General features: G+C 42.5%; 1 protein-coding gene across 3 annotated transcripts in view; it reads left to right on the top strand.

Annotated features, from left to right (window-relative positions):
• MDM1 (Mdm1 nuclear protein) overlaps positions 1-19931 on the top strand; it is a 110562-nt gene that overhangs the window by 37636 nt on the left and 52995 nt on the right. For all 3 annotated transcript variants that reach the window (XM_075746208.1, XM_075746214.1, XM_075746200.1), the window contains exon 2: positions 11319-11497. The gene's annotated coding sequence lies outside the window, so the exon portion shown is untranslated. The remainder of the gene's footprint in view (positions 1-11318; positions 11498-19931) is intronic.

Here is a 19931-nt window from a genome sequence, read left to right as displayed (position 1 = left end):
CTTGGGCATTTTGACTTGAAATTTAGAATAGCTTTTGAAAAAAAAAGTGAGTATATTAGTTTCATTGCTAAACTCAATTATGTTTTCAAATACACTGGACTTTCCTTCAGGGTTAATTTCGTTGTTGTTTGTAATTTGCATATCTTTGTCCTCACCTTTAGATTAGAAGACCAAAAATGCCATGAAGGCTTAGAATCATAAAGCAATTGAAGATATTGTTTGGTATGTTCCCTTTTTTTTTCTTTTTTTCACCTTGGGTTGATAGCGCTACATCGACTTAGTGTCTTATTATTGTGTGAAAAATTCAAATTAAAGAAATCAGACAGTTGTAAATTGCTGGTATATGTAGTAGTAAATTAAAGAGCAGGCATCAACAGAAATAAAAGCCTGAAATGAATTGGAGTTCTGAAGATGCACTGGGAAACTGAAGAAAGACATCAAAGCCAGCAGAAAAAACATTAACAACTTAGCAAAGAAAACTGGCTTTTAATAAAAAGACATTGGATTCAGCAAAGTGGTGCATGGCCCATAGAGGATAAAAATAATGAAGAAGAACAGCAGGGACCACAATAAAAATGGTTGGAAATGAATACACCATGGAAAGTAGTTAGGACAGTATTCGCTAACAAAACTTATAGCAATTGAGCAATAATAAATGCTCAAGAATTGTCTGAAGACATGATTTGCTGTTTAATGTTATAACGTTGCTTACAAGTCAGAGAACAACTGGCCTTTTAAACTATTCAGATCACAAGATTCATGAACCAGCTTTTAGAGCTAAATCACAAGGAATCCCCCGGTAGGTTTTAATACTTAGTTATATGACAGCCTAGAGGGTCGGGAAAAAATGAGTGTAAGGCATTAGTAAAATTATGTCAGGGATTATCTTGTAACCCTTACTTATGCTTTTAGTCCCATTACCATTATGGGATGCAAGTATCAAGTGTGTGTTTGAGAGACTCTCATAGATCATATGCTAAAGCAAAACCTGTTTCCCAGGCTGTAGATCATTTTGCCGTGTACTCTTCCGTGTGGATGTAGACTCCTGTTCAGTCCCGAGAACTGTTATTGTCAGAGTGATGGTGATGAATTAGGTGAGGGTTAACTCCAAAATACATGTATCACCAGCAGCACCTATAACACCCTTGCAGAAGTTTGTGAGCCCAATTCTGATCCCACTTAGCCTAGTTTTATTCCAATGAACTTCAGCAGAGTGACTCCTGGTCTGCTGCCATAGAAGGGAGATCAAACCCAATATGACTCAGCCTGTCACTTGCCAGTCTATTCTAAGTAAGACTATAATAAGAACTTCCCCAAAAGAAGCTTATTTTGCTAATATGCAAAAAAAGAAAAAAGAGTAGGAAAAGTGCATTTATAGACATTCGTTCCAATTTATTTGGCTTTTGAACTGGATATGTCTACACAGACTATAAATATTTACTCAAGGCAGATTTGACATATCTATGAGCTACCTGTGTTAATTTTAATATACTTCATGCTGGTAACAGCAGCAGTAAAGATCCAACAGCACAGGCTAGCAACAGACGTACAAGCAGCGTGGGCACACATAGTAGTCGCTTGTCCATGCCACCACTTTTTGTTACACTTGCCAATCTGCTTAACATTAGTCTGGATGTTCTTAGTCATTGTAAAATAATTTTGCCTGAAGAGGAACATAGGAAAAAAGAAATACACCTGAAGAGTATGTTCTAGTATGAGGGATGCAGTTGTATGGTTCTAGGAGTCCCTGAAAACCAGTCATTTCTGAATGGGCACCTAATCAGGAGAAAGAACGACTTTGTGCTTGAGGAAAGCACTCCCAGCACATGACTATCCTCACATTATGCCTCAGAGAAGCATTATTTTGTTACCCCAAATTTGATAGCAAAGATACAGTGTTTATAGTATTTTATTCTTGGAAAAGCTTATTCCTTCTGTTGGAAAGACAAGCTATAAAACAACTTTCACAGTGGCTGCAACTGTGGGGCTATACCCAGCAGGTGCCTTAGGCATACAACTTTACCCATATGGGACATTGCTCATGCGACTGTTGATATTGCATGCATTTCACAGCAGTATGCCCTGTAACTGGATCGTGCCCTACAAGGTCATGCTACTTGCCTTGCACATTGCTTTTGGCACAAAACCGCTTTGAATGTTAGAGGATGCTCAGCTATTCACGTAAGAAATAATTCTAAAAGCAATACATTATGCTGTGGAATATTAATTGAGTTATATGCATGTATATTTTCTCTTCTGAGAAGATTATTGCAGCTATTGCCTTAAGGAGTCACTAAGGCCACTGTTCCCTTTACTCAAATTCCTCATTGAAACATACGTCTTTCAGGAGGCCAGTAAGAAACCAGTCTATGCATAATAGGCAAGTAAAAGAGATTTGAGGAATACATTGAGGACCAGCCATCTACATAAATTGTAAGTTTATACTTCTTTGCTCTTTCCTCTGTTGCTTCCCTTTTTTGAGCGAAGGGACTATGAGTAAAACCTCGGATTCACTGAATAAAGAATTAAAAAACAATTTTAAAAAAATGTGGGCAGTTTCAACTGGATCTTTTTGGTCAGCCGTAGGAAAAATGGCAAATGCACCATGATGATTACTTAAAACTTGGACAAGAGCGCCATGCACTTTTAGCCCCAGGCTGCCTAAACTCTGAGCCACGGGTCAAACGAAGGGTACAGTTTTATAGTGTTGCCTTTAGAGGCCTTATTTCTGCTGTGCTTCTGTGGCTTTTTAATATACTTTGTGGACAAGGAAAAATTTCAGCATTATTTTCTCCTCATTTGGCATTTGCAGTCTCTGGTCTCATTTTGCGTAAGTTCTTCTTTTGGGTCCCAGAGTCAGATTCCTGGGGCAAAAGTGTAAAAGCCTACTCCATTCTTAATTCCTTCTCCAGGACTTCCAGGTTCTTCCCTAGACAAAATGTAGGACTGAGAACCTGCCTGAGTTCCCCCACCTGGTGCCATAGGGTTTTCTGTGTGTGGCTCCACCATCTGGTATCTGCTCCTCAGAGTGGCAGTGGCAGTAACTATCCTGTTGTTGTGATGACTCCGGCAGGGAGATGATGGATGGGAGGAAGTGTGAAAAGCAGCAAAAGTCGAGGAGTTTGTAAGGAAGGGGAGTGACCCTGAAGGTTGGTGATGAGTCTTGAGTCACCTCCCCGGAGATGAGTCACCTTGAGTCACCTCGACTTGAGTCACCTCCCTGGACTGACAGTGAAGTTACTGGGGACCTGAATGCAATACATGGCATGATTAGCCAAGTTCATTGTATAACCATGTCTGGAAAATGGTAATCGATAGTTCACCAACAGACCATACAGAGGTGTGCAGTAGGTTTGGACAGAGGTCTCTCTGGGTCTGGTACTATTATTTAATGCATTTGTTAACATCTTGGATGATGAAACAGCTTAGTAAATTTGCAGAAAACACAATTTGAGGACAGACTGTTAGTACACTGGGGGAGAGGATGAGAATTTAAAAATAGCCTGAGATATTGGAGATATGGGAGAAAAAGAATATATTCTTTTAAGAAGGTAAGTGTAAAGTATGCCAGTTAGACAAGAAGAAATGGGCTTCAATTGCAGCAAGAAGGATGTTTTTCTTAGTCAGATATTTGAAAACACTTCTAATGATGACACCCTTTCACATGCGGCATAAAGGGGCCCTGCTGGCTGAAGGCCTAAAGAAACAGAGGAGACTCGAGGAGCACCATTCAAGTAGTTGGCTTAGCCCTCTAATTTCTCAGGCTCTTCCTCCTTCCTCTGTACTCCTTTTGGGGATGCAGCCAGGCAGCGTCACAGCCGATGTTAGTCACCCATGCCCCAGGGAGCCCTGCCCTGAGCCACCTCAGCTTTGCTGCATCCTAGAGAAAAGCTCAAAAAGGGAGAGAGAGACGCTTCTCTGTAATTCCTGGTGTGAATTTGCCAAACATAGAGGTTTTGACATGTAAGCAAAATTTAAGGACTATGCTGTAGGATTTTGTCCCTTCTTCTGCATGTCCCTGAGTCTAGTGGGTTTGGGAGTTGGGACTGAGCTATAGCTGATCATGTTCAGCATAGACATTCTTGAAAGGAAGGTCTTTGGAGACCTCCTCGGCCTGTCTCCAAAGCCAGGTACCCAATAGGCCCAGTCCTGTGATGGCTATGAGACTGCTGGAGACTGGGCAGACTTACAGGCCATGGGAAGTGGTTCAGGTGATAGTTTCTTTTCCCTTGAGCTTTTCCATTAAAAGAGCGATTGCCATGTATTATACTAACCATGTGTGCTGAGTAGCCTAAGCAAGTCAGCCTACATCTTGGTTTGGGGGCTCATCTGAAAAGAGGGAGTGGGGTTGAGTCTTCTGTGATGAGACTCAATAGTTTTAAAGTCCTGCTCCCAGATTCCTCTTCCTGGACGTTACCACACATGTATACACACACATGCGTGCACGCAGAGTGCACAGTGCAAGAAAGGTCTCTCTCATCCTGCCTGTCTTTTGCAGTGTCCTTGGGTGCCCTGACCCTGTTGTTCCTGGTTTAGCCCTGAGCACACACAGGAGGGAAGATGCGTGGGGTGCAGACCTTGGGGAGGGGAGGCATCACCTTCCAGGTGGGGGCATGGACAGCCCTCCACAGGAGAGGTAAGGAGGGAGTGGAAAAGCAGGAGGGATGTGACCTGACAGGCTTCAGCCATCGAGCTGAAGGGCTGCCGGGAGAGGTGGGGTTCCTGAGGCTGTAAATAGACCTGGAGGTGTGAGAGCCTATGGAGTGGAAGTGGGGCCAGAGCTGATTGCAGCAGCCTACCAGATCACTGTCCCATGTCCTGTGCATTTGTCTCCAGCTATTCCTGAGCTAAATAAAAATAGCATGTGTGTCATCTAACATCCTGGTATTTATATTTCAGGAGGCAGAGCTTAATTGCTTCATTAACCTGAGTAAATAATTAAAATTGTCCCCAACACTTCAAGGGAAAAAGCATGAAAAAAATAACAGTGTTTGGGAACAAGATTAAGTCAAAACATATGAAACTACTTACGTGCATCACCGTTTGTTGCTGTTGCTGTCTTGTCTGTCCCTTGTTAACAGAAAAGAACATTTTCCCTTCTTTTAAGTCTATATAGTTTTATGTTTATTACATCTTGTCACCTTGTGGCACATCCAGCTAGATCTGCTAGAATTGGATGTTGATATTAATAATTACTTGTCTGAGCTAAATGAAAGTGCTAATGAAGTCAAGGCTCCTCTGGGGGTAGGGTCTGGGCTTCTATTCCTACACAGGCATAGCTGAATTTTTGGGAAGAAAGCTAACACTCTCTCCACCAAACCACTTCTCTCGAGTGATAATACACCATATCATTTCCCTTAGCAAATAGTAACAAGTGTTACAGAGCAGCAAGCAATCTGTGAAATGTTGAGGAAAAAAAATAAAATTGCTGCAAACTACCCAAAGGCTATGGAGCTCAACTCAGCATGTGGCTGAACTGAAGGCAGAGCTATTTTAAATAATTGATAGTGTTGTAAATGTACATGATGCGGTACAGGAAGAGGTCAGTGCCTAACATGTAATAAGCCCTTGCCATGAAGGGTTTATGGTCTGATAGTGCAAACGGAGGAAAGCCCTGGTACTTCATCAGAGGAAGGGGCCGCAGACGGTCGCTTGGTTTTTGGAGCATAGATGTCTCACGGAGCATGGGGGTGCAAATTCAGAGATGAGGCCAGTACCTAGAAACGAGTGAGCGGGATTGGCAGAAGGTCAGATGCAGTTTGGAGGAGGCACCCAGACAATTCAGAGCTGTGCCATTTTAAGCAGGCTGACTAAGACACGTCGGTGATTCAGCGGCGATGCTGGCATGCCAGCAGAGCTTTGGGAGTTCATGTGAAACGAGATCGGGTACTCTGAACCCAAGGTCTGGTGTGATTGGTGCAGACGGAGAATCCTGTGGCTGAGACTTCCTCAGCTCAGATGTAGGGATGTTAAGGCAGTGGGTGGAAGGCTCTGAAGATGACACTTATATCTGAAGTATTAGGATGTAGGGAGCATTACACCACAGGAGCAAGCAGCTTTGTTGATATTTCCTACCCCTCGACGCGGTTCAGTGCGACCCATGCGACCTAGTCCAGAGGGAAATGGTGACGCTCCGAAAGCTTCTGTAAAATAGTCTCATCCTTCTGGACCTGTGTAGACATGGTCCCCGTTATTACCATTGCCCTACACATGGATTGCCCTTGGGCAGCACCACAGGTCTGGAGACCCACCTTCTGTACGCTGAGGGCAAGAATTTGGCCCAAAGCGTGCCGAATCTGAGCCAGAGAGATGTTTTTCCTCCTGATGATACTCTCTCCTGCCTCTGATCTCTTCTGCTGGCTCTCACAGCGTGGGACACTTACTGACTGTATCGAAGCCTCAGGGGGCAGGGAGATTGGTGCCAGTGAGACAGCTGGTTGCCATTACATTATTTACTCCTTACCCTGGAACATAAAAATAATAATGAAATGAATGTTACTTGAAAGATTGATAAAACAGCAAGCAAAGAAGATTTTTTTTTTTAGACTTGACAGGTTCAGCTCTAACGTATTTGCATCTTAAACATCTGTCTATGTGTAAAGAATTTTCATGCATTTGGATGCATAGAACCAAATCTTCCGTACAATATTCAACAACTGCCATAAGCATTTTCTGATACAACTAACTCATAGTATGTTAAGTAATTTATCAATATTTTAAGAAGAGGTACTTTTGGTAAAAAAAATTCTTCTCCTTTTCCTCATTTAGCAGAGATTTTTTGAGGATAGCTCTTAACACCAATTTTCAAACAGAATTCCCCATTGCTCTCCATAGCATCCCAGTTCTGAAAAATGGCGTGATACCACCATATGTTAGATTCTTAAAAATGTTGTATTTAACCAAGCAACAAGAAGTCAATTTTGTGATACAGACCAAATGTAAAGACATATGGTGAGTAGACCTGCCTGGGGAACACCAAACTTTCTGGTTTACAGAACAAAAATGTCTCTGTATTTTCACTGCCTACTCCAGACTCTGCTTCCAAGAGAGCCTGTAAAATCAAGAAGACATACGGGGCAGAATTCATCTCACCTAACTTGAGTCATCTACAATTCAAACATCTACATCTGAGCTAGGCACCTTGAGCTATCTTTACCATCAACACAGAGAAAGGCACTTTAAATGGGCTTGATTTATTAGGTCTATTTCAGATGTCTAGTTTGGGATAAGATTGACCACTTTTTTTTAGAAGGGTCTGTTTCTCCCACTGGGATTACTATGCAGAAAGCTTAGAGGACTAATTCAGATGAAAACATCCACAATGTAGACATGCATGTTTATTCAGAAGAACTCCAGACACGGGTAAGGTGTCTGGACCTAAAAGATGCTGAGAATGTCCAAAAGTGCAGGTGTGTGATATGAATTCCACAGAGAGTTTGGAGGCTTCGTTCTTGTGCAAAAAAATTCCTTGATCATCCAAAATATTTTCTGAAAAACTAATTTTAATCAAAGTATTTAATTGATTTTTTGTTATCAGTTTTCTCTCTTTTTTTAAAAAATAAACAAGAAAGGGGTGAAGTTGGTGCAAAGTTTATAGAACTTGGTCCTCTGATGGAATATAGTCCTCTGCAGGTTTCTGTGTTTTGCAACGTCAGGCCTCACTGTTTCAGAAACATTCATATAACTTCTTGAACTTTTCAAGAAACCCCAATGACAAGATGAAATCAGCATAGCATGAGCTGACTTTGGGAAAGCTTGGAAAATGCATTTACAAAGTATGTTAAATCTTTGCCTGTGTAACATTTTATGACATAAACGCAGCTGCTAAATTAGAAATCCTCTTTATTCTGTTAAAATGTCACAACAATTTCTATCCTTGAGCTCCATTCTTTGGAGCACACCCAGACATGCACATTGTTTTGCTGCTGCTGCTGTTCTTCTTCTTATGATGGTGACGGAAGTCTAGCATTCTTGGTAAAGAGGAATGAAGGACTTGTCTGGAGCCAAAAATAACTAATGAGGAAGCAAGGAGGAGGTTGGTAATACCTTCCCCCTGCAGGGAACCATCACGGGCATAACAGTGGCTTAAGCTGGTGTCCTTTGCTTTATAAAACTGCTAAGCTCTACCAGCTCCCCTTGGCCTCTCTTCTTTAAGGTCCACCAATGTAGATGTTACTGTTTCACAGCTGAGGGAACATTAGGTACTCTGAGCCTTCCTCCCCCCCAAGCGGCAATGTGCTCTGTGTTTCTGAAATTGTATTTCAGCAGATCAGGGAGGAAGAAGCCACAATATTGATTCGGAAAACTGCATTACATTAATGGCAGCTCCTCTCTTTTTTGGTTTAATTATAAAAAGTAGTCATGAATGCAGATCTGTTCTTGTGCCTATTGAAAACTGAAACTTCACTGAAAGCACAATTAAAGCCCTGATTACTTAGGTGGTCAATTTAATATCCACTTAAAACTACATTTCTTGTACCAAAAGTAGGGAATTTTATAAAATAAATGCAAATACAAAATGCTACACTTTCAAATAGGGTACGTATCAACAAATAGTAGTTCAATCCAAAAAATTTCAGGGAGGCAAAAGCACCTGCAACAGGGACAACAGAGTTGATGTCCTGAAGGCACAAAGATAAGGCCCACACCTGCTACCTTTGTCTGCACAGGAGTTTCCCGTTGCCTCACCAGGATTTGGGCATGAGGACTGTGGGTGAGGTGTCTGGATTGTGCGTGTGTGTTCCCTGAATTGAACTTTCTTGTAGCTTACTTTATATAAATCGATGATGCAGTGTACTTCCCTGCTTTCATGGGATCACTGTGAGCATCGAGAAACTTACAACATTGAGTGGCTCATAGAATGATTTTTGCAGTCACTTGGAGTCAGAAGCATGAAAGCCCGTACTGTTCAATATCAGTGCTATCTCTTTCCCATTTAAAGTAACTTTAATATTCCCTTTTAAATTGTAGGTGAAACTTCAGAGTTTTGAAGTCAGGAAAACAATCCATAATCTATCTACACAGTACATATAATAATACATAAACTAAACAAACATAAGGAAATGACAAAGCAGCAGCCCTTCAACATACGAGCAGAACAATTATCTAGGAGGTTATTTTTAAGTACAAAAAACCTTTATCTGTCCTGAAAGTTCCCAGTTGTTTAGAGGAACGTTTTTCTGATGCTGCCGGCTTTCTTCTGATGGTGACTGCGCTTTCTTCTGGATGATCCATGTGACATTCAGAAATGTATACTCATGACTAATTAAGTTGCCTGCTGACTACTTCTGACACACATGATTCTTCAACATAACAAATTCAGCAATAAAAATATAGCAAAGCAAGTAAAAATCACCCAACGAACTCTTTAGCCCCAAATATGAATCATTCAGATTTAGTTGGGAAAATAACCCATTTAATTGTTTCCCATAGAATCAACCACAAATAAAACACAAATGTAAATATTTGTTTGAAAAACGGTGGCTCTGCTAGCAGCTAAGTCAAGGCACTCCCAAATGCAGGGCAGATTTTGATCTCAGTTTGCAGTGAATTTTGCTGAAGTCAGTGGGAATACTGCGGGGGAAAAAATGGGCCTTTCACACTATTAAACAAATGCTGTGTGTAAGGCTGCACCTTCCTGAAGCTGGAGAACTTAAAAAATAGGATCTTCTACAACTGAAAAGAAAAAAAAAAATAGTCAGGAGATCATCACCTATAAGAAAGGCCCACGTAAAGCCAGTGTGGGCCTACTGGATAACACTTTTGAAGAGAAATATGTTTGATAGATGGAAGTAATGATAACCCTCTCCCAACTCGGCAGCAAAGGGACAGAGATGGGGAGAAAAAAAGCAGATCATTGCTTAGTATTTCAGTGAAGATAGCCACATGGGCCTGTAATAATGCTCTGAGCTTCTGTCATCCAAGTATCTAAATGACTTTCTTGGAAATGATGTAAGCTTCTCAGCAGATAAACATTATTATTTGAAAGATGGACATGACAATGTGCATATATGTTAAGAGAATTATATAATTGAAAAGACGTTTTAAAGACAGAGCCAGGACATAATCCATCCGTCCTGACTCCCAGTCTCCTGTTGGTAACAGCTGGGCCATTTTCTTTCTCATCCTTCGTAACAAATAATTCAGCTGTTTGTCAATATTGTATAGCAGTTTTCCAAAATGTGCAGGCAAAATTCTGTGCTGCATCTCCAGGAGATACAGTATAAATGTCATAGGCCTGGGGGCACTCTCGTGATGGTACACCATCCGTGGCATGTACTGGACTTTTCAAAGGTATTGCAGCTTAAACCCAGTGACCACAACACAACCAAGAGACACCCTTGCCCCTGGTCCCCTTCCTAGCATTGCCCCATGGCAGTATTGGCACAATTGTTCAGGTTTTAGGTCTAGGTTCGTTTAGGTTTCAGGTCTTCAGCAGTACTTTAACCAGAAGAATATTTGCTGCTGCCAATTTTGTGGACATCTTTTGTTGTGCTGTCAGTACTGTATGTGGCATGAAGGGACTGAAACATTGTGAAGGATCTCGTCGTCACCTACTTTTGAATCCTGAGTTTTCTCCTTTCGTGTTATTTGTAGGTTATACATAAAGCATCATCAATAGGTCAAAAAACCATAAAGTGACTAAGCCATTTTTAAATACTACCCTTTGAAATGTTCTCTCTCCTGTAGTTAAAGCAATACTAGCTAAATATAAGTACCTGGACACAGAACGGTGAGAGTGGGCTCCTTTATGAGCCATCGGATGTACACTTCCCAGTCAGTTCATAAAACCCAGTTATGGTGAACTAATGGGATAGAGCTTGTAGCAGCCAACCTCATGACCCACCTCACTGTCCCTGCCTTCTGATGGTCACATCACCATAATTATAGAACAGGAAATTAAAAAAAAGGAACTATAGTGCTTTAATCTACATAATATGATTTTAATAGAGGACAAATACACTGTTGATGTAGGTGACTTACTATGAATACCCACATTGCCTGTGGTTGACCCAAATGGCACAATTTCAGATTCTGACTGAAATGCACTAAACTGCATGTTTCTGGCCTATCACTATGGTTTGCAATTGCTAAAAATATCTGTGCACTGCACAGGTGGTAGAGATCAGTTAGTCCAAAAGAGTCATGAAGGAATGAGTTTTAATGATAATTTGGGATTTTTTTTGCTTACATGTTCCAATAGTCTTTTAAGGTGACTATAATAAACAGAAGAATGAAGAGAAAAAGGGTCGGCAGTCTTTGTGTGGGAGGTGACAATGCTGTACTCAGGACAGTTGTTGATTTTTTTTTTTTTTTAGATCCATCTGTGCCGGAACTTCAACACAACTTTTTTCAGGATAGCATCCTGCCTGAGCCTCATCCCTATGGAGCATCTCCTCAGAGAGAGCACCGACCTTGGCAATATCAGGTAGATTTCTTCTGTTTCTGAGAGAGGAGTGGAAATACCTGCTGAGCGTGGTGTCCCTAGTGTAATGAGGTAAGGTTGTCTCTTCCTTGCAACTCCAGTTCCCTCCTACTTGGGCTTCTATTGGTCTTTACTTTAACCTGGACATCTGGCAAAGACACCAGTACCCAGGCTAGCAGGGTCAAATCCAGGCATCATCTGTCAGATCTGACTTTAGGGTTCTTTCTGGAGCTGGAAGAATGCAGAATAGTGATGACTCTAGCACAAGTTTTCCTTTATAAAGGACAATAGAGATAATAATCAGAACAATTATGCAAAACTCACTAAAACTTTCAGGAATTTACAAGTAGGTACTGGTAAATATTCAAGGATCAATTGGTGGGATTGCAAGTGCAAGTCCTTCTTTTTTAATCCAAACAAAGCAGAGAACAAACTCTAAGAGACCATGAGAAAAGTGGTTACACTGATATAAAACAGTACAGCTGAAGCAAGAAGTGGTTGCTGAATGTTAGCAAATGCAAACAGTGTGGTAAGATCTATAAAAATAAGTACAAACAAGCCAAAGGATAAGTGGGGGAATAAGACTTTACTCTCAAATTGTAGATAACTCTTTACTAACATCAGAAGGTACCTCCAGCATCTTCTTATTGAATTGTAACCAGAGAAAAAGCTGTTTGAAAACCACTGCAAAACACTGTGTGCCTGTTTATACTGCTTTTATGAAGTCCTTTTGCTCAGCAGTTATCTGTCCATCCGTTTGTATTTCAGCTTTATAGTTATATTTGACTCACGGCAGGTCAAAAAGAAGGGAGGGCTTTCTGCTTGTTGACAGACAGTGTCTGTAATGCTCTAAGGGAGTGCCTCTGCAGTACCTCCCCTCCGTGCCTGACTGGGGATGGGGGGAGCAGCATGGCTTATCCCCATCCTACCTACCATCTCCTTCAGGGCTGAGAAGCCGACTCCTGCCTTTGACCAGCCCACTGTATCAACGCCCACTGCCTCCTGCTAGCTTTTTGAAGATGTGCCTCCATGCTCTGACTCATGCTGTCCCCAACACCCAGGGGAAGCTTTCTGTAAACATCTGCAGAGCTGCCTCATTATCTTTTTTCAATCCTCCCTTAAAACTCTCCTTTTGCCACATTGCCTCCATGAATTTGCATGAGACCTACTAGATTAGATTGACAAATATTTGTTTCATCACTTCCTTAGGCTTGTTTTCCTGTCTGCTTTTCTGCCTATCATCTGGTGCATCTTTTCCTGACTTTAAACTGTAAGTTTTTGGGGGCCAGGGCTGTCTTCTCATGCGCTATTTAAACAAGACCTTGTACAAAGACTGCCATTCCTGGCATGGACACCTCCTGGCTGTCCAGCACAATACAAATCAGCTGTGGCAGTTGTTAAGATATTAAAATCTGGTTTTTCTGGATTTAGATCTACCCCTAGAAGCATCCTTACCATCAGGACCAAAGTCTTAACAAGGCCTTCTGTGTTCCAGAGAGAAGAGATGAACCATGGTTTGATATGCAGCCTGGATGATGCAGGAGGCACATCTGTTGCACTGTCCTGGTTTCAGCTGAGATAGAGTTAATTTTCTTCATAGTAGCTAGTATGGGGCTGTGGTTTTGATTTGTGTTGGAAACAGTGTTGATAATATAGAGATGTTTTTGTTATATAGAGCTGTTTTTTGTTATTGCTGAGCAGTGCTTACACAGAGCCAAGGCCTTTTCTGCTTCTCACACTGCCCTGCCAGCAGGATGGCTGGGGGTGCATAAGGAGTTGGGAGGAGACACAGACAGGACAGCTGACCCCAACTGACCAAAGGGATATTCCATACCATATAATGTCAGCTGGGGGAAGAAGGAGGAAGGTGTGTGTGTGGGGGTGGCGGCGTTCAGAGTGATGGCATTTGTCTTCCCAAGTCACTGTTACGTGTGATGGAGCCCTGCTTTCCTGGAGATGGCTGAACACCTGCCTGTGATGGGAAGTGCTGAATGAATTCCTCGTCTTGCTTTGCTTGTGCACGTGGCTTTTGCTTTACCTATTAAACTGTTTTTATCTCGACTCACGAGTTTTCTCACTTTCACTTTTCCGATTCTCTCCCCCATCCCACCAAGGGGGAAGTGAGCGAGCAGCTGTGTGGTACTTAGTTGCTGGCTGGGGCTAAACCACAACACTTGCACAGAATCCTGCTCATCACCTCCATACCCAACGTCAGGATTAATGAATTTAGTGGCCTGCATCCCTGTGGACGGGCCATCATCTGAGAAACAGCAGCTAAGGACTAGACTCTAAATGGCACTTGGGCTCCAACTCCTATTTAAGTGACCAATATACCCCAATTCCAATAGGAAGGGAGGCTTCCAAATATGAGTTATTTTTTAAAAAAACTGGTACTCCCTGGTCACTCAGGGATAGTACAGCCAGACAGTAACTTGAGTATTTGTATCACTTTCATTAATGGATGACATACAGCTTTCCTAAAAGACCAAGAAACTTCATAATTATATTAAAGCCCTTATGCTAAAAGGGTATACTGCTCTTTCTTCTGAGTGGTGGGTAAGAAGATGTTTCTGGAAGAATCCAAAACATTGGCTATGGTTGCCTCACCAGTTCTTCTGCAACCCGGCTTTGCATTCGGAAAAGCATTTGAGTCACAAAAGTCAATAGTTACAGAAGCTGTGGTGCCTTGTGGGAAGGAGACAACAGCAAAACAGAACTGTGGGTGAGGATGGCAGAAGCAGGATATGGTCACCGGGGAATGGATCCTCTGAGTCCTCACTAAGCACTGTGCAGGTTTGCGTGGACAGCCCGTGTTTCTGTCAACACCACAGACTCTAATCTTACTGTCCACCCTGCTTATCAGATCCTGCATGCTAATACAATATAGCGGTCCTCAGATCAAACACACACAGATGAGTGGTTTTGCTAAAAAGAAAAAAGTCCAGCTGGGGCAGTTTCCTTCTGAGTTATGGCAGTGGTGGCAAACAGCTTCAGACATTTTTAATAAGAAAAGTTGTGAATCTCTACCCTAGCAATCCATCTACGAACAAGGACATAACCGGTCCGTGAAACTACTCAATTAAAATATATCAGCCATATTTATTGACCTGCCTGATCAGGTCACTGGGAATCGCTTGAGAGGCGCTGCGCACGCTGCTGCGGCTGTCGGCAGCACCTGCAGCCCAGCCCTGCCAGGTACCAAGCGGGGGGGGGTCAGATTCCCCAGGTAAAAACAAAGACGTTCCAGATTACCAGACCCCTTGCAGAGCTAATATCCTTTCTTTTTATGTGCACAAACTCACCACTGAAACCTGACCCTTGAAATGTTACTATTTATTACTACCTGAGGGGCTTGGTGTTAAGCAAATAGAACTAAGACTCTACCTGAGATTGCCTGGTCCCTGCTAATATTTTTCTGGATTTGGTTAGACTTTGTGAGCGTATCGGCTGCTTTCCCTTCAGGATAAACAAAAAAGCCACTGGGTCATCTGGAACGGAAGGGACCCCTGCCCCTACCAAAGTCACAGTGGAGCTGGAGTGGGAATGCCCAAGGGCACGCCAATGCAAGATGACAGCGCAGGAGATAACCTCAGTTGTCCCTCCGTGTGCCTACAGGCAACGCAGCAAGAAAGATCACAGAAATCCTGAAAGACAGGAAAGGCATGAAGACCACAGAAAAAGCCCTGGATCCTTAAAAACAGCCGAGTAAGCAAGGTGTCTGGACTGAGCGTCTCAGGGTCATGGGTGCACTAATAGCCTCACCGGCCCTGCCCAGCATCACCAGGGACCAGACCCATGGATCCCATTTCGGTCCAGGCCTTTAGACCTCCATCTGAGCTGTGATGCTGGGCTGCCAGTCTCCAGTGCCACCACAGCTGTGCCCAGCCACAGACCCCCTTGATCCTGGCCTATGGACTAACTTTCTGGCCTGACCTTGGACCCACCTCACCACTGCAGAGGTGCCCGATGATCTGGAATCTTGGTTGAACCCAGCTGTCCCCAGATTCCCTGTTCCCTGCCTGGGGTGAAGTCCTGCCCCGCCTGTCTCGCTGATGAGCCTCTGCAGCCCCCGGTCCCCAGGGAGGTGCTGAACCCTGAATTTTGTGTAATTCAGAGTTGAGAAAGCAATGTGGAGCATGTGGCTCTGGTTTCACCGAGGTGCTGTACATGCATGCCAACAAGAACGTGAGCGGTGCCTGTTTCAATGGAAGCCCTTATTCTTTGTCTCACAGTGCCCTTGCTTTGTATGGTCTCTCTCCCCAAAGGGATTTTCTCTTTTGCAATCTGATCCTTAGCTAGTAGCTTGGCATCGAAACCTCTCCATCACACAACACAGGACTACTAGGCACCAGCACAATGAAGCTTTGTTTGTCTGTCGTCACTGAAGAAATGGACACCCCCTGGTTCTTCTGCCTAACATGGCTAATAGCTGGCTAACAGCTCCTGACATAACGAAGTGGCTCCTGTTTCTCATATGGCTTTACAGAGTATGAAACACAGGCAGTGGCTGATCTTGAGGCTGGTCCCTCATTGCCCTCTTTCACAATTTGGTTAAATTAGCAAAAAGTCCTACCTGCTTTTCTTCACATTTTCCTACGGAAGTTCATGACATTTTGCCAAAATTTGGTAATTTTTTTATGACTTTGTAGAAAAAGGTAGAGGTTTTTTAACAAATCAGCTCCTCTTTTTCCTTTTCCCAGTTGGAAGTGAGCTTTAGGTATTCACGTTCCCTACAAAGTCTCACAGTACTGAGGCTCTTCTCAGGAGGGATTTGCTGGTGCTGATAATTATAAGGTGCCAATTGCATTGGTTCCTTGATGCCTTCCCCTGCTACTTTATGTTTAGCAAATGAACTTTTTAAAAATCACATTATGGGTGTTTTTAAAAGCTCCTTGGAGCTGGGAAAAAAAAAAGAGTGGGTCAGCAGTAAGGAGAAGAGGTGGAAATGACAATGTTTGTCCACTGGATTGCCAGGTAGTTCTGAGATACAAACCAGAAGATGTGAACAGCTGTCCCCAGGATACTGGGAGCCAAAGAAGTTGAGAGGAGGAGGGACAGGCAGGTAGGGGGTGAAAGAGATGATCAGAGCTGTTCAGTCGATCCATAATAGAAGAGCAAAAGGGGAATGTTACCACTTCACTGCTGGCATCTAGAGCATTTCAAACCCCCTGGCAGGGTGGGGGCAAGCGCGAGGGAGCCTGCTGGACTCTGAGCTGCTGCTGCTGCTGCTGCTGGGCAATTCTTGGTAGCTCTTTAGTGCGCAATGTGTTAGCTGGATTAAGGCATTTGGACAAAGATCTGTGTGGTGCATTGTGTCAGAAGGCTTTTTAAAAAATTGGTTGAAGTATGTTGATGCTAACTCTAGAGGAACTGGTTTCTGCAAATTTTGTCAGGGCAAATGGTCATAACTCTAACTGGGAATTTTGCTTATTGCCTTAGGCCGGGTTTTGAAAGGTATTTAGGTGCTGAAAGATAGAGTTAGACTTCTACTAAGACTTTCAGAAATATTGTCTGCTTCATAAAATTTTACTTGGCATATGTCTGATTTGTTTGGCACTTAAATATCTTGGCAACCTGGCAGTGTGCGAGTAATAAATACAGGAAAATAATGGGAGTTCAGATTAAAAACCAGCAATGTTGGTTTTTTACAGCATCAGGGTTGGCATGCTGTTAAACTGTTATTACAACAAAGTCAGGATCTCTCTCAAGGTGCATGGAACTAAAAAGTAGAAACAAAAACCAGCCACCTAAAAAAAGAAAGAGAATGAGGAAAATGCAGAAAGTCTACTTTATAAAGCCCCGTCATACCAATTCAGATGATTTACTTTTGGCTTCTCTTTTTTTTCGTTTTTTTTTGTGTTACCTTTTCTCTAGAGACTTATATAGATGAATGTAGAGCTGTAAATTGAGTATATAGATCTTTCTACATATTTGCAGAATGAGAGATCTGAAATAACATAACCGATGTTCTTAAAACTGGTAAGGCCAGTCACTTGTTCAGGAAGATTAAATATATCCTGCAACGTTGAACAAATCAAACTGCAAAAAGAAAGGTGTCAGGAGATTGTAATGTGTCCTAATCATGAGTACGAGCCTCCAGTTTTTTCTTTTTTCTTTTTTCCAAGGGTGAGAAATAGAATGGTTCTTGAATATGTAGATCAGTATAATTTAATTAGCTTTTATGACCAGGACTCCTCAGAGATAACCATAAAAGTCAATTAGACTGTATTAAAATGCAGCCATTTCCCTGAAGCTTCTGTGAAACAGCCCTCACTTCTTCAGGAAAATGGTAAAAATCTAGATATCTAATCTAATAAAAAGAATACCCACACAGAAAGAATGCTGTTGTCTTTTTTAATGTAACAGATTTCCTTCTGCACTTTCCCAGTGCCTGAAATGCATTGTAATGTACAGGTCATACCCTGAGCTTATGCATTTACATGCTGTACCGGCCAGCCAGTGTTACAGTATGATCTGGCAGTCCATTTAAAATTGGATTTGAAAAAGATGGTTAACAAAGTGTAGTGCCTCAGGGCAAAAGCTGATTATCTGCAGGAATCAGGAAAGGACTGTGTCTCAGCTGTACTGCCCCTCCTAATTCCAGATGTTGCACACATACAGCTGGCTGAGCACACAGGAAGATGTGCAAATAACTAACCGTGCAGCCAGATGATCACGTCTTAATTGATGCTGCCTTTCCTCACCCTTGCCTCTCTGTATTGTAATCAGATCTTCATCCACGCTCTGTTTAAGAGCAGCTCTGAGGCGACACTCGGTGACCACCCAGCATTTACCTGCTTGGTCTGTCTCCACCTACCCTACACCACGGCCACGGTCAGTCCACACACGACGACTCTCTGCCTCGAGAGGAGGTTGTCTGGGGGTTGGTCTCCAGCACACCCTGAACTTCAGGCTGCTGCTGAAGCAGCAGCTTTTAAGAGCAGGAATCACAATTACGCTTTTGGTGTCTCTAGTGAACATTACAGATATATATGACTATGTTACAGAATAGTCAACATTTAACTGTTGGGTTTGCTCTTTTTCCTTTGAACAACATGTTCTGGCCATTACAAAGAGCAGGACTCTACTTTCAATTGGCGTGCTCAAGTAGCCACTCTTTTAAATATTAACATGTCATGCCTATTAATGCCAGGAATGGTTTATATTATTCCTGCAGGTGTGGATTACCCAGAGGTGGGGAGGGGTAAGAAGCCTAAAGCTACAGTATCTTGCCCACCAGCATTTTGAGAGAAGGAGTGGCAGAGCAGCTGGGCAGCTTCCCCATCACCACCACACGCATCCGGCCCTGAATTCCAGCAGAGCCGTATTTATTTCAATTAGCTCATTAGACCTTTCAAGCCTCCATGCTTATCTCAAAAATAAATATTTGCTGTACAGCACGTCACACTGCCCAGTATTATGTTCTCTGTGTAAAGAAAGTCCTTGCAAAACATACCACAAAGAGCTTGTTGTAAATTCATTGCGAGAATCTTCATTTTGGCTTTACCTGATTTTTTACAGGATTAAAGTCTCAGAGTTGATGCTGCATTAGTGTTACATTTCTGTGGAAATTATTGCATTTCACAATAATGTACTCAAATTCTAAAGGAGAGAAACAAGCATGAAGCACACAGAAAAAGTCAAATTTGCGGCAGATAAGAACAAGCATTGTCTTGAAATCTCAAATTCTTTTCTTCCTTTTTTATGGCATAAGGAGAAATATTTGAGGGTTAGGAACCGTGGCGCTGAGGTGATGTCCCTTGCATCGACGTAGTTAATCTGTCAGCAATTCCATCAGCAAACCTGTTTTTCAGACCTGTTAACTGAGGTCTGAAAATCAATTCCAGACTTAATCATGGACAAAGGGGTGTATTCCAGCGTTCTGCATGCTGGTGATACACATATATCATTGGAAGAATAGATTCCAAGGTCTCAGACCATGAGAAATTTTATGCTTACAATATTTATGACAGGATATCACCGTTGTGCTACAGAGTGCAGAAAACTAGACAGAATAGGTGATTCAGATGCAAAATAGTTTGGTCCTCCAATGAAAATTCCTTGGCCTTTGGCCTTATCATACAATCCAAGGCATATAAAAATTGTGCTGGAATTTGCCTCTTGTCATATCTCATTGCTTAATTATTAAACGTGCTTGGTATGGTACAATCGCTCTATAATAAAGCCTGTCATTACTTGAGCAAACAAAATTCCTTGTGCTATTGTCCTTCTCGATAGTCAATACCTGATAAGGGCCAGGGCTGCAGCTCCTGGGAGAAGCATGGCCGCACGCCTCCGGTGTGACACGGTATCATCTTGGGGCCATGCCGGCACTCTGAGAGCAGCCAGGCGCTGCATTTTCAACTTTTTATTTTTTTTCTTCATGAAGGAGAAAATGCTGCACCCTTCCCTCCAGCTGGAGGGACAGGGGGAGAGGACAGGACTCTGACCCTTTGGCCCTGGCAAATGCCAAAGCCTTTGGGGCAAGGGAGGTGGAGATGAAACT

The sequence above is a fragment of the Balearica regulorum genome, chromosome 1 (assembly GCF_011004875.1).
Source record: "Balearica regulorum gibbericeps isolate bBalReg1 chromosome 1, bBalReg1.pri, whole genome shotgun sequence".
NCBI lineage: Eukaryota > Metazoa > Chordata > Aves > Gruiformes > Gruidae > Balearica > Balearica regulorum.
The sequence above is the reverse complement of the archived record's forward strand: the minus strand, read 5'-3'. Positions and strand labels throughout refer to the sequence as shown.